Raw genomic sequence first — 12,700 nt, forward strand, 5'->3', positions numbered from 1 at the left:
GGAGTGCAATAGCTTAGTTTCTTGTTGCATTCTAGATGGCATCGTGCTATTAATCGCAGAATTGTGCCATTCTTGTTTTGCTTGCCATTTGCAAACCGTGCATCCGATTCCGGTGATCTTTATATCGATGTCGACCGAAATCAACTCATCTGTCCAGCGGCGCACTTGGTTTGCCAAGTTGATGCCTGGTTCATTCTTTCCCTTCTGAAGCACGCATATGCATTGCATATCACATCCCGCATATCATGCCATGTTTTGCATCATGTTGCTTGCGCATTGCACCATGGTTGATTGTTATTTCCTTTGCTTGTGTTCTTGCTTTGGGTAGATCCGGGAGACGAGTGCGTGATCAAGGAACTTGTTGAGTATGCTTACGAGGATCAAGCTTTCGTCAACTCAGAGAACTTTGCAGGCAAGATGACCATACCCTCGAAATCACTTCTATATTTGCTTGCTAGTTGTTCGCTCTATTGCTATGCCGCGATACCTACCACTTGCTATATCATGCCTCCCATATTGCCATGACAAGCCTCTAACCCACCTTTCCTAGCAAACCGTTGTTTGGCTATGTTACCGCTTTGCTCAGCCCCACTTATAGCGTTGCTAGTTGCAGGTGAAGTTGAAGTTTGTTCCATGTTGGAACATGGATATTGTTGGGATATCATTATTATATCTTGTTTACTTTAATGCATCTATATACCTGGTAAAGGGTGGAAGGCTCGGCCTTATGCCTCGTGTTTTGTTCCACTCTTGCCGCCCTAGTTTCCGTCATACCGGTGTTATGTTCCTTGATTTTGCATTCCTTACACGGTTGGGTGTTATGGGAACCCCTTGACAGTTCGCCTTGAATAAAACTCCCCCAGCAAGGCCCAACCTTGATTTTACCATTTGCCACCTAAGCCTTTTCCCTTGGGTTCCGTGGACTCAAGGGTCATCTTTATTTTAAACCCCCGGGCCAGTGCTCCTCTGAGTGTTGGTCCAAAACAGAGCCACTTGCAGCACCACCTCGGGGAAACTTGAGGGTTGGTTTTAGTTGTACGTAGTGTTCATCCAGCGTGCCCTGAGAACGAGATATGTGTAGATCCTATCGGGATTTGTCCGCACATCGGGAGGCTTTGCTGGTCTTGTTTTACCATTGTCGAAATGTCTTGTAACCGGGATTCCGAGTCTGATCGGGTCTTCCTAGGAGAAGGAATATCCTTCGTTGACCGTGAGAGCTTGTGATGGGCTAAGTTGAGACACCCCTGCAGGGTTTTGAACTTCCAAAAGTCGTGCCCACGGTTATGGGAAGATGGGAATTTGTTAATATCCGGTTGTAGAGAACCTGACACTTAACTTAATTAAAATGAATCAACCGCATGTGTAGCCGTGATGGTGTCTTTTCGGCGGAGTCCGGGAAGAGAACACGGTCTCGTGTTATGCTTGAACGTAAGTAGTTTCAGGATCACTTCTTGATCATTATTAGCTTCTCACCCGTGCTTTGCTTCTCTTCTCGCTCTCATTTGCATAAGTTAGCCACCATTAATGCTAGTGCTTGCTGCAGCTCCACCTCACTACCCTTTTCCTTCCTTTAAGCTTAAATAGTCTTGATCGCGAGGGTGTGAGATTGCTAAGTCCCCGTGACTCACAGATACTTCCAAACAGATGCATGTGCCGATGATGCCAGTGTAGGGGACGCTACCGAACTCAAGTGGGAGTTCGACGAGGATTCGGGTCGTAACTATGTATCTTTTCTGGATGATCAGTAGAGGAGCCCAGTTGGGGCGATCGGGGGTCTAGCATTTGGGGTTGTCTTTCTTTATTTGGTTCCGTAGTCGGACCTTGATTGTATTCTGGATGATGTATGATATATTTATGTATTGTGTGAAGTGGCGATTGTAAGCCAACTCTTTATCCCTTTCTTATTCAGTACATGGGATGTGTAAAGATTACCCCTCTTGCGACATGCCTACTATGCGGTTATGCCTCTAAGTCGTGCTCCAACACATGGGAGATATAGCCGCATCGTGGGTGTTACAATTTGGTAATTAGAGCCTTCCCCGACTTAGGAGCCCCCTGCTTGATCGAATCGCTGACGTTGTTGAGTCTAGAAAAAGGTTTTGAGTCTTACGATTATATATATATCGGAGAGTAGGATTCTTTTTACTCCTCAGTCCCTTCGTCGCTCTAGCGAGGCATCCTGACATAGAGTTTTGACTCTTCTCTCCTCAAATTTCACTAAAAAAATTAGGATTACGCGGGTATCTTGGAATCATTTTGATGGTTTTGTGATGAGAACATTGTTCTTGGTGCCTCCTGACATTTAGGGGTTGTGGCAGTGTCCCAGGGAGTTGAGCTCTGAGGTGTTGTCGTCACAATTTTATCGTTGCAATTCTGGAATACCTGAGTTCGCCGACATCGAAAATCTCCTTTATGCAGTTGTTGGTGAGATAACCTCGACGCCACCCAGTACTGGGGCGGGGGTTCGGGAGTATTGCCATAACTCGTATAACAGATGCTTTTCAAAGGTTGAGGCAAATGATTTCCGGAGGTTTCTTGGTTATGTGTTGAAGGATGGATACAGCTGGATGTAGGATTTGCTAGTTTTGGGTGAGATATTATGCTTCCCCTGTATCCCCAACACCTGATTGCATAACCAGAATGTTTCAGGAGTTTTATAGGTGGGAATTCATGTTGCTCTTGTATTTCTTCCCGCAGATATTTGGTTTGTGAATGGGTAATCCTTACCAATTATTTGTTCATATCCGTACCACCGTCATCCACTACCGGACTAATTTCCTTCAGTTATAATGATTTTGCATTGTGAAGTCAAACCGATAAGAAAAAGGAATAAAATTCGCTCTTTAGAACTCATTCATGCATGATACTAACGAACACTACTCGGATGAAAGGCAAACACATGATGCGAGGATGGAATATGTATGAAAAACAGGATGGTGTGACATATTCACACCTATGATGTGGTAACTAAGCAGAAGGCATTTCAACAAATTAGAAGCACTGCAAGCTAGACACCATATGAAAGATGCAACCAATATCACTCTGTCAAGTTCAAACTGTATGGCGTTTCAACAAATTAGAAGCAGTACATGCTAGAAATCATATGCAAGACACAACCAATGTCATAGTGGTGACTTAAAGGTGCCTTATCATAAGTGACTGATGCGGGATATGCAAGAATAGTAGTCTGATGTAGAAACAGGAACACATGTCATATTCACAGGCATTATGTGTAAAGTAAGCAGATGCAATTCAACAAAGTTAGAAGCAATACAAGCTAGACATCATGTGCAACATGCAACCACATATAATAGTGCCAAGTTAGAGCAAGCACCTATGATGGTGGAGTAGGGGAGATGTGCTCATCATCTACACAGCTACGTTGACTGTCTAGCCTTCCGTTGTCTTGCGAATCTTGTTGGGAGGATGGCGGAGTAGAATCTGTAGAGAACCTCCGTTTCAGTTGCTCGGAAGGACCACCATCATCCAATGCCTTGCCAATTTCCTTCATCTTTATTGATTTTGCATTGTGAGGTCATATCGACAAGAAAAAGGAATATCATTCGCTCTTCAGAACTCATTCATGCATGATACTGACGAACACTACTCTGATGAAAGGCAAAGTCATGGTACGAGGATGGAATATGTACAAAAAAATGGACGGCTTGACATATTCACACCTATGATGTGGTAACTAAGCAGAAGGCACTTCAACAAATTAGAAACACTGCAAGACACCATATGGAAGGTGCAATCAATATCACTCTGCCAAGTTAAAACTGTCTCGTCATAGGTGGCATTCATCAAACTAGAAGCAATACATGCTAGAAATCATATTCAAGACGCAAACCAATATCACACTGCCAACTTAAAGGTGTCCCATCATAAGTGACTGATGCAGGATACACAAGAAGAGTAGTTTCATGTAAGAACATGGTGTGATAGACAGATATAGTATGTACCAAAAACAGGAAAGCGTGTCATATTCACATGTATCATGTGTAAGCTAAGCAGATGCAGTTTACACTAATTAGGAGCAATACGAGCTAGACACCATATGCAACATGCAACCAGATATCACACTGCCAAGTTAGAGCAAGCACCTTGGATGGTGGAGTAGGGGAGCGGAGACTTGGACCTTGTAATGCACTATCAGTACAAGGAGAATCAATACAGATGCTCCGTTTATGTTGCTGCAGAGGACCACCATCATCGCCTTCCTTTCTCTTTTCCTTCCTCTTTCTTGATTTTGCCTTGTCAAGTCAAACCCACAAGAAAAAGGACTAAATTTTGCTCTTTAGAACTCATTGATGCATGATACTGACGAACACTACTTTCATGTAAGGCAGCCGCATGATAGGAGGATGGAATATGTATGAAAAACAGGACGGCGTGACATATTGACATGTATGATGTATAAAGTGTAAACTAAGCACAAGGTGCTTGAACTTGTTAGAATCGATGCAATCTAGAAACCATATGAAAGATGAAACCAATATCACTCTGCCAAATTAAAAGGGTGCCCTAACAAATGTATTTGACCAAATTAGAAGCAATACATGGCAACAGGCTAGAAATAATATGCAATATGCAATGAATAAAGGTGACTCATCGTAAGTGATTGATGCAGGATACAGAAGAGAGGTAGTTTCATGTAAGAACAAGGTTAACACATAGATGTAGTGTGTACCAAAAATAGGAAGGCATGTCATATTCACAGGTATAGTGTGTAAACTAAGCAGATTCAATTTACCCTAATTAGAAGCATTACAAGCTAGACACCATATGCAACATGCAACCACATATCACACTGCGAAGTTAGAGCAAGCACCTGTGATGGTGGTGTAGGGGAAGTGCGGTCTTCAGGTACAGAGCTACGTTCAATATCTTCATTTAGGCTTGTTGTTTCTTGAGAATCATGTGGAGAGGATGAAATTGCATTCTTTGTAAGAGTATTGCGTCTCATATTAACCCACGCGCGTGACTATCTCATCATAAGCGATAGACGCAGGCTACACAAGAACAGTAGTTTGATGTAAGAACATGGTGTGATAGGCAGATGTAGTATGTACCAAAAACAGGAAGGCGTGTCATATTCACATGTATAATGTGTAAGCTAAGGAGATGCAATTTAACAAATTAGGAGCATTGATGAGGGATACACAAGAAAAGTAGTTTGATGTAAGAACATGATTAATACAAAGACGTAGGATGTACCAAAAATAGGAAGGCATGTCATATTCACAGGTATAATGTGTTAACTAAGCAGATGCAATTTACCCTAATTAGAAGCATTACAAGTTAGACACCATATGCAAAATGCAACCACATATCACACTGCCAAGTAAGAGCAAGCACCTGCGATGGTGGTGTGGGGGAATTGCGGTGCTCAACTAGAGAGCTACGTTGACTATCTTCATTTAGCCTTGCTGTTTCTTGAGAATCATGTGGGGAGGATGACACTGCACTCTTTAAACGAGTAGGGCGTCTCACAGTAACCCACTCGGGTGACTGTCTCATCATAAGTGATTGACGAGGGATACAAAAGAGCATTAGTTTGATGTACGAACATGGTTAATAGACATATGTAGTATGTAACAAAAACAGGAAGGCATGTCATTATCAAAGGTATAATGTGTAAAGTAAGCATATGCAATTTAACCAAATTGGAAGCAATACAAGCTAGACACCATATGCAACATGCAACCACATTTGACAGCGTGAAGTTAAAGCAAGCACCTAGGATGGTTGTGTGTGGCAATTGAGAACATCAACTGCAGAGCTACGTTTACTGTCTCCAACTGCTGACACTGCACCCATTAGAGCGTTGAAACGCTTAGTGCTTATCTTCGAATTACACTAGAGCAACTTCTGTCTTTTCTTTTCTGCATTCATCAACACTGCATCAGAGTCTGAAATAACCATGCATAAAAAAACAATAATGTGAGTATGGGTCAAGTGTGTGCACAATTAGTATAGTGTAAAGGTAGCCGATAGCAGGTCGGTGAGAAATAAATGACGGGAGACATATGATAGCTCTGCAACATGCATGGCGCACTAAATTACTACAGGATTCTATGAAAATAACAGTCGACTGAAAGCAAATAGGTCAGCCCATTTTTTCTGCACTGTCCGATGTACAAAGAATGGGCAGATCGCCTTCATCTACCTCCAGCCAGTCAGTGTTGACGATCTTCCTCGAAACGCCAACGACAACCAGCCTAGTACTCCTCCCCTGCCTGCGCCCTCCCCTTGACCTCACCGCACCGCCGTGCTTGGCACCCCCCGGCCATCCATTCAAGCCCTGCCGACCTCCAGATCGGGCGCAAGCAGCTCCTGTGCCCCACACCCCTATGATAGACACCGATGCGCCGCTTCCCCGGGGAACAGGCGGACTAGGTGCTCCGCGTGCCTAAGCAGGTGCTGCTTCTTTTAACTGCGGTTCGACTGACCCTAAATTGAAATCCAGGCGGGCTACTGACCTCTAGCAAAGGTGAAATAGTAAAAGGGACGAAACCTTGTTGATTTAGTATCACGAAGAAGATGCAGTAAGAAGCGCTCAACTAGTTTCTTTCGTGGGATGAATACGGTGTGAGCGGAGACGTAAGATTTGCACGAATAAGGGAAGAGTAGTACCTCTTTCTGCTGGCAGTGTTGTGTCCTCCTTCTATTTTTCCGACGATCTTCCTGTTGTTCGCCGGAAACCAGAAGTTGTGGATGACGGTGCAGCCTTGGACGAACCCATGGCCAAGTTGTTGAGTGTGGTGCAGTGGCCGTCTTTCGGCGGCGGGGAAGCAGATCCGAGGCGGCGAACGACGGCGTAGCGGGAACAGCTCCGGTGCGGTGGATGGTTGCGACAGTGGAGCCACAGTAGTGAGGCGCAGGATGGCATGGTTGGAGTGGTTCTGGTACGGCGCATGTCGGCGTCGGTGTCGTGGAGGCAGCTCTGCCTCAGCTTCAGCTGCTAAGTCCTTGAGGGCATTGCGGTTGCGGTTGCATTGGACGACGATGTCGGGGTACCGGCTCCGGCGTGATGGAGGAGGGCGGCGGTGGGTTGGCCGCTATGGGGTGGAGGACGGAGGAGGCTGGGGTTTCGTGGTTGGTGGAGAGGGCGTTTTCACGCCCATGGAGTATGAATGGGGAAACGGAGGGAGGCGGGGAACTAAGGGGGAACAATGTTTCGGTTTGAGACGCGATTGTTTGAAATTTGGGGAAAGTTACAAACTTTGCCCCCATCTAAAATTTCGGACATATTGCGGGTTGGGGTAGGACAGTCATGTCAGGTGTCCCAAATGTGGGCGGGCTAGATTTCGGCCGAGCGCATGGGTAGGCGCCCACAGCGTATGAATGCTTCTCGGAGGCGGTTGAGACTGGCGTCTTGGTGAAGTTACAAACCTACCCCGGTTTAGACCTTTGGACATCGGGCCGATAGGCTACATGGACCAGAGTCAGGACAGTAATTTCCTACCACCAAAACATTAGTATCGCGCAGTTTTGGGTGACCAGAGGCCTATTTGGCGCTTTGTTCAATATTTGGGAGCAGAAGCATTAACGTTTTTGGTTCTCTTGAATTGAACTTTCAGGATTTGTCAAACTTCACAAATCATTACTCTTGAAAATCCTAAAGCTATGATTATTTTGGAATGGATGGGGTACATTTGAATATACATTATACACGAGTATATATTAAAAAATATGCAACTTACCTCAGTTCATGCATGTTTCCAGATATAATCTCCTTGGTTGCAAAAAAAAGTTAGATATGCGTATGAATATATATAGCATGTTCAAACTCACAACAAAGATTGATGGCCCCTTTTACATATGATTTACAAATGCCATTATCTCAGGTTCAAATAGATGAATGCACTTCCTATGAATTCGAATCTTCGAAACCCCCTTTATGTTGAATTCGACATGTATTCTATTTCGTAGCTAGCAATTTGGAATGTATCCATGCAAGTGACAAATGTATAAAGTGCTTCACACTAACAACATGGAGTGCACTAATTAATGTTTATATATGAATTGCAAAAGCATCCATTGCATGTATTTCAACCCGCTCTCACTCTATGGATCGATAATATGAAATAAACACATGCACATGCTAGAATTCAATAGAGTATGGGTGTCAGATAGACCGATTTTTGTACATACGCAATTTGCAAAATTCATGATCTCATCCAAAAATAATAATGCCATTTATATTTTAATATAATGCGTAGAACTGCCTTTTACACGTAGATGCACTATGCCTTGCCCCATTCTCACAAACGTGTTATATATCTCTCTATCTAATGCATAAGTGCACACACTTTATATGCATCGGCATTTCTCTTTCACACATGCTCACAATCTCTCTCATGGTGTCGGGGTGTCTCACGCACATGCTCTCTCTGTTTCTGTCTCTCTCTCTCACTCTTCCTGACTACTATGTACCACTCTTTTCACTAATCTCAGTTGGAAAACACTATTTCTCTCACATGCATATATACACATGCACGGTCTCTACTAGCCCTCTATACGCACATATATGTGCCTACGTGTCTCCCGCACGCACATTATCTTTAGGCCTCTCTCGCACACATTGCCCCCCCCCTCCGACACACCTCTCTCTTAGTAGTTGGCAGATATGATTTCATCATATCATTTGGTAGGATATCCCTGACTGTTAGGCTGGATGGTAATACGAGGCAAAGTTTTACCCTAGTTCGGATCGGACCCTTGAAGTTGAAGAAAGAGCCTACTCCTGGTACTGTATATTAGTGATAGGGGTGTGTACAAAGTACACGTGAATACCAGGCATTGTGCGTGTGTGTATACTATCGACGAACTAGCCCCCAAGCTTGTATAACATACTAAGGGCCTAGGGTTACAAATCATATATAGTCGGCTTATCACGAGTGGGGATAGAGTCCTCCGTGACTCTGGTAGCTTCGTGTTGTACGCCGAGTCCTCCACATGGGTCTTCGTATAACACGTCTCGGTCCAACCTATATGTGGCGCAGGATGGAACCGACCCATGAGTCTTCATGTTGACCCACCGCAACTAGAAATGATGTGCCCACCACACCACACACGCAATCGGCCACTAAGAAAATAAGCATATACAATAGTACAACGGTATCTAGCTCACGGTACGTCTCCATATTTTGTTGATGACACCGACGGACTTTGCATTTGATGCGTGCTCCGTATTTTGTTGACAACACTTACGGTCATTGTATTTGAAGTGAAAGCACGATATGGTCACTGGACTTCAGATTAAGCTCATCACGGTCACCACATACATGTGCTAACCAACATGTGGTTGGATGGTTAGAGGACAGTGGTTTCTCGAGCCCACCAAGGTTAAAGTCCCAGTGCTCGCATTTATCTTGTGTTAATTTCAGTATTTTCCGGTGATGTACGTTCAGTGGGAGGAGACGTTCCACTCGACTACGAGGCACCTATGGTGACTTCGTAAAATCTCAAGATCATATATGCTGGCCCACTCCCTCGAAGGTGCTCATAGGGGTAGGGTTCGCGTGTGTGCGCTTATAGCGGTGAGTGCTTGCACGTATATATGAGCCCTTGCGTCTGTACCGTGTTAAACAAATACATATCATGATTATACGGTCACTGGCTCACCCGTACAACTCCGTATTTTGTTGATGACACAATCAATTGACCAGTCAAACGTTCCACGCGACGCAACTAGTGTTGCACCACCGGGGCGCGTAACCGTGGGGCCCACCTATCAGCCCGTATATGAAAGAAAGAAATGGTAGTTTGAGTCTGTACTGTGTTAATAAAATAGGAGTACATTTTAGGGTGATCATACGGTCACTGGCTCACCATACAGCTCCGTAATTTATTGATAACACGATCAATTGACCAGTCAAATGGTCCACATTCAGCAGCGCACATTACCATAGGGCCCACCCGTCAGCGCGTATATGAAGGACATAAATGGTAATAAATTAGTGGTCGGTGGGTATTCGAAGTCGTGAGACCTCTGGTTGGCAGCCACCATCGGTTGGGGCGTTCATTGGGCGGTGGGGTGGGGATCCCCGGAGAAAAAGCTCGGCAGGGGGGGGGGCTAGAGGGATGGCCGGTGCGGCGGTAGACCGGCGGTGGGGAGTGGTTTCGTGGAGGGCGGGCCGGCCGCGAGCGGCGGGGGCGGGCGGTTCGGCCGGTGGTGGCTGGCGGCTCGGGGGTGGAGTTTGATGATAAACTGGAGGCCCTTGATTTCGTATCCAACGGCTGGAAAATCTAATGACCAGAGATGAAAAAGTCAGTCGACTGACGTGTAGCCTCACCCCACACGTACACATGCACGCACGCAAGACACGCACGCATGTACGCGTGCAACACTGACACGTACACACGCACGCATGCTGGCGTGCAACACTGACACGTACACATGCCCTCACGAACACACGCACGTACGCACCCATGCATGCAACACTGAAACGTACCCTTGCATGCACGCAACACTCGCACACCTGCATGCACACAACACACGACGCAAGACACACGCTAACCTATACGTTCATGCACCCTTTGTTAAGGACATGGATTGTTACGGGTATTAATCAATCTTATCTGTGATAAGCAGAACATTGATGTTTGTAGCGGTCTTTATGAATCACAACGTATCGAACGGGCTATCAACATAGTAGGCTTATCTACATGAAAAAGATGATGTCACACTCAATGAACAATCATCGGTTTATGAAATGCCCGCTTCTGACCGCCCTGGCCCACCAAAGGTTCCTCTGTTGTGCGCTGCCTGCATTGGGTCACCAACATGCAGGCCATACACCCAAAGATCCCACACATCAGTGGAAGAACGGCGCGGTGTCCTAGGTCAGAGTCGAGGGCGCCACTCGCGGCACGCTCGGCTGAACACGCCTCCGTGCCGCATTCAAACGCATCCATGAAACCCGCCTGTGTGCAAGCCGAGAAACCCACTCTGGACACACATCCGTTCATGACCGGGCCGGCGTTAAACACAACGCCGGTCGAGCTCCTCCCGTCCGCCGTTTATTTAATCTCCTATTTAAACGAGGCCAAACGCCGGCCAAGAATCGCACACCTCCACCGCTCCCCTATCTCCTCCACCATTTTGTCCACTCTTACAATGGCTTACGAAGAGTAGTTATTCCGCATCCAAGCTAGCTGGGTAGCCCGCCGGATACGAGCTATGCAGCTCACTGATCCACCTCCTTCCCCTCGCCCGACGGAGCCAGTTGCCACCCCAAGTCGGTGCGCGGTTCAGCAACTCGCCGCTCCAGGCCAGCTCGACAAGGAGCGACGCATGGGCGTCGTTGCTGCCGTCCATGCCGCCGCCTTGTACCGCGTCTCCCATTTCTTTGGCCGAGACTCCCATAACGGCGGCCGGGCCATGCAAGCAGTGACAGAAGCCGGGTGCACAGAGAGCGACGAGTCGGTGGCCAGCGCCTCCGCGTCCGCCGCCATCATCGAGGAGAAGTAGAACACGGGAGGCCGCCGCCGCTTGGGTCCCATGAAGGCCACCGCGGAGGCGACGCCGGCATACACAGCAGGTGTCTTGCCGGATCCTTTTGTTGTGAGGACCTTCGTCGACCCCGCATGGGCTCCACGGAAGAGGGGAATGTTAGGATGAACTCGAGTAGGTGCCGGCCATGGCGAAGTAGTGGCCGGTGATGAACTCGAACCGGTGCCGGCCACCATCATCTTCGGCACCAGCCAATGATATCAGTTGGGCAGTGGGGAAGCGAGCTGTCCGTTGCGCTGAAGCATATACCTCCGGGGCTCCCGGCAGTCCAGTGATCGTGCTGCCAGACATGAGGAACACAAATCGATCGGCGGGCAATCATTTAGGCCAGGTATTATATACCTGTGCTGTCCAGAACTAGCACCGCGTAGTTCATTTGAATGTAATGAAATCCATCATGTTTGTATGAAAATCCGGTATTTTATATGATTTCCGTCGTTGTTTATATGAAATATCAGTTTGTCTACGTGTTTGCGTGAATTTCGTCGGGCTGGTTGAGTTGCTGTCATAATGTGTGCGGCTATGGTTGGATGGCATAATTTGCGGGTCGTCGGTCGGTCTGCGGGTGGCTCGGGCAGCATTGTGGGACAAAAAAACACAGCTCGTGCGAGCTCTCTCCAACGTGCGCACTGGAGGATGCATGACAGCATGAGCACCTGAGCCATTCCTCGTTCATCGGTGGCAAAGGCACCGGTGGACAAAAGGGTCGCCAATATTTTGGCTACCCCGGGCAAGATCCAAACAGCCCCTCCCAACAGATTCAAATCCATCATTCGCCGTGGAATTTTGCCATGTGTTGTTTTCATGGACTAACAAGATGCCCGTGCATTGCACGGAACATCAAGATGCATTTTTTTACAAACTCCCGCATGCATGCAAGGGATAATTAATGTCCTCCTTTGCTAGTACCACGAGGCAAACACCATTAATATTGCATCGATTAGTGTTAGTTGCCTTGTATATCTACAAATTGTAATTTTGATAGTGGCCCCTTGTATATAAAAATGGAGGGAGAAAGATGAGAGATAAGGTGAGGAGGAGTGGGGCGTGATGGTGACTGGTGGTCGGACTGGGCAGAGGCATGGGATGGAAGGCGCATTATGTCTAGGTTTGTATCTCTCTCACACACACCCACGTAGGTGGGGGATGTGCACGAAGAGAAGAGGTGCACGCACGGCG

This window comes from Triticum urartu, chromosome 4A, assembly GCF_056163025.1.
Source record: "Triticum urartu cultivar PI428250 chromosome 4A, HENAU_Tu73, whole genome shotgun sequence".
Taxonomy (NCBI): Eukaryota; Viridiplantae; Streptophyta; class Magnoliopsida; order Poales; family Poaceae; genus Triticum; species Triticum urartu.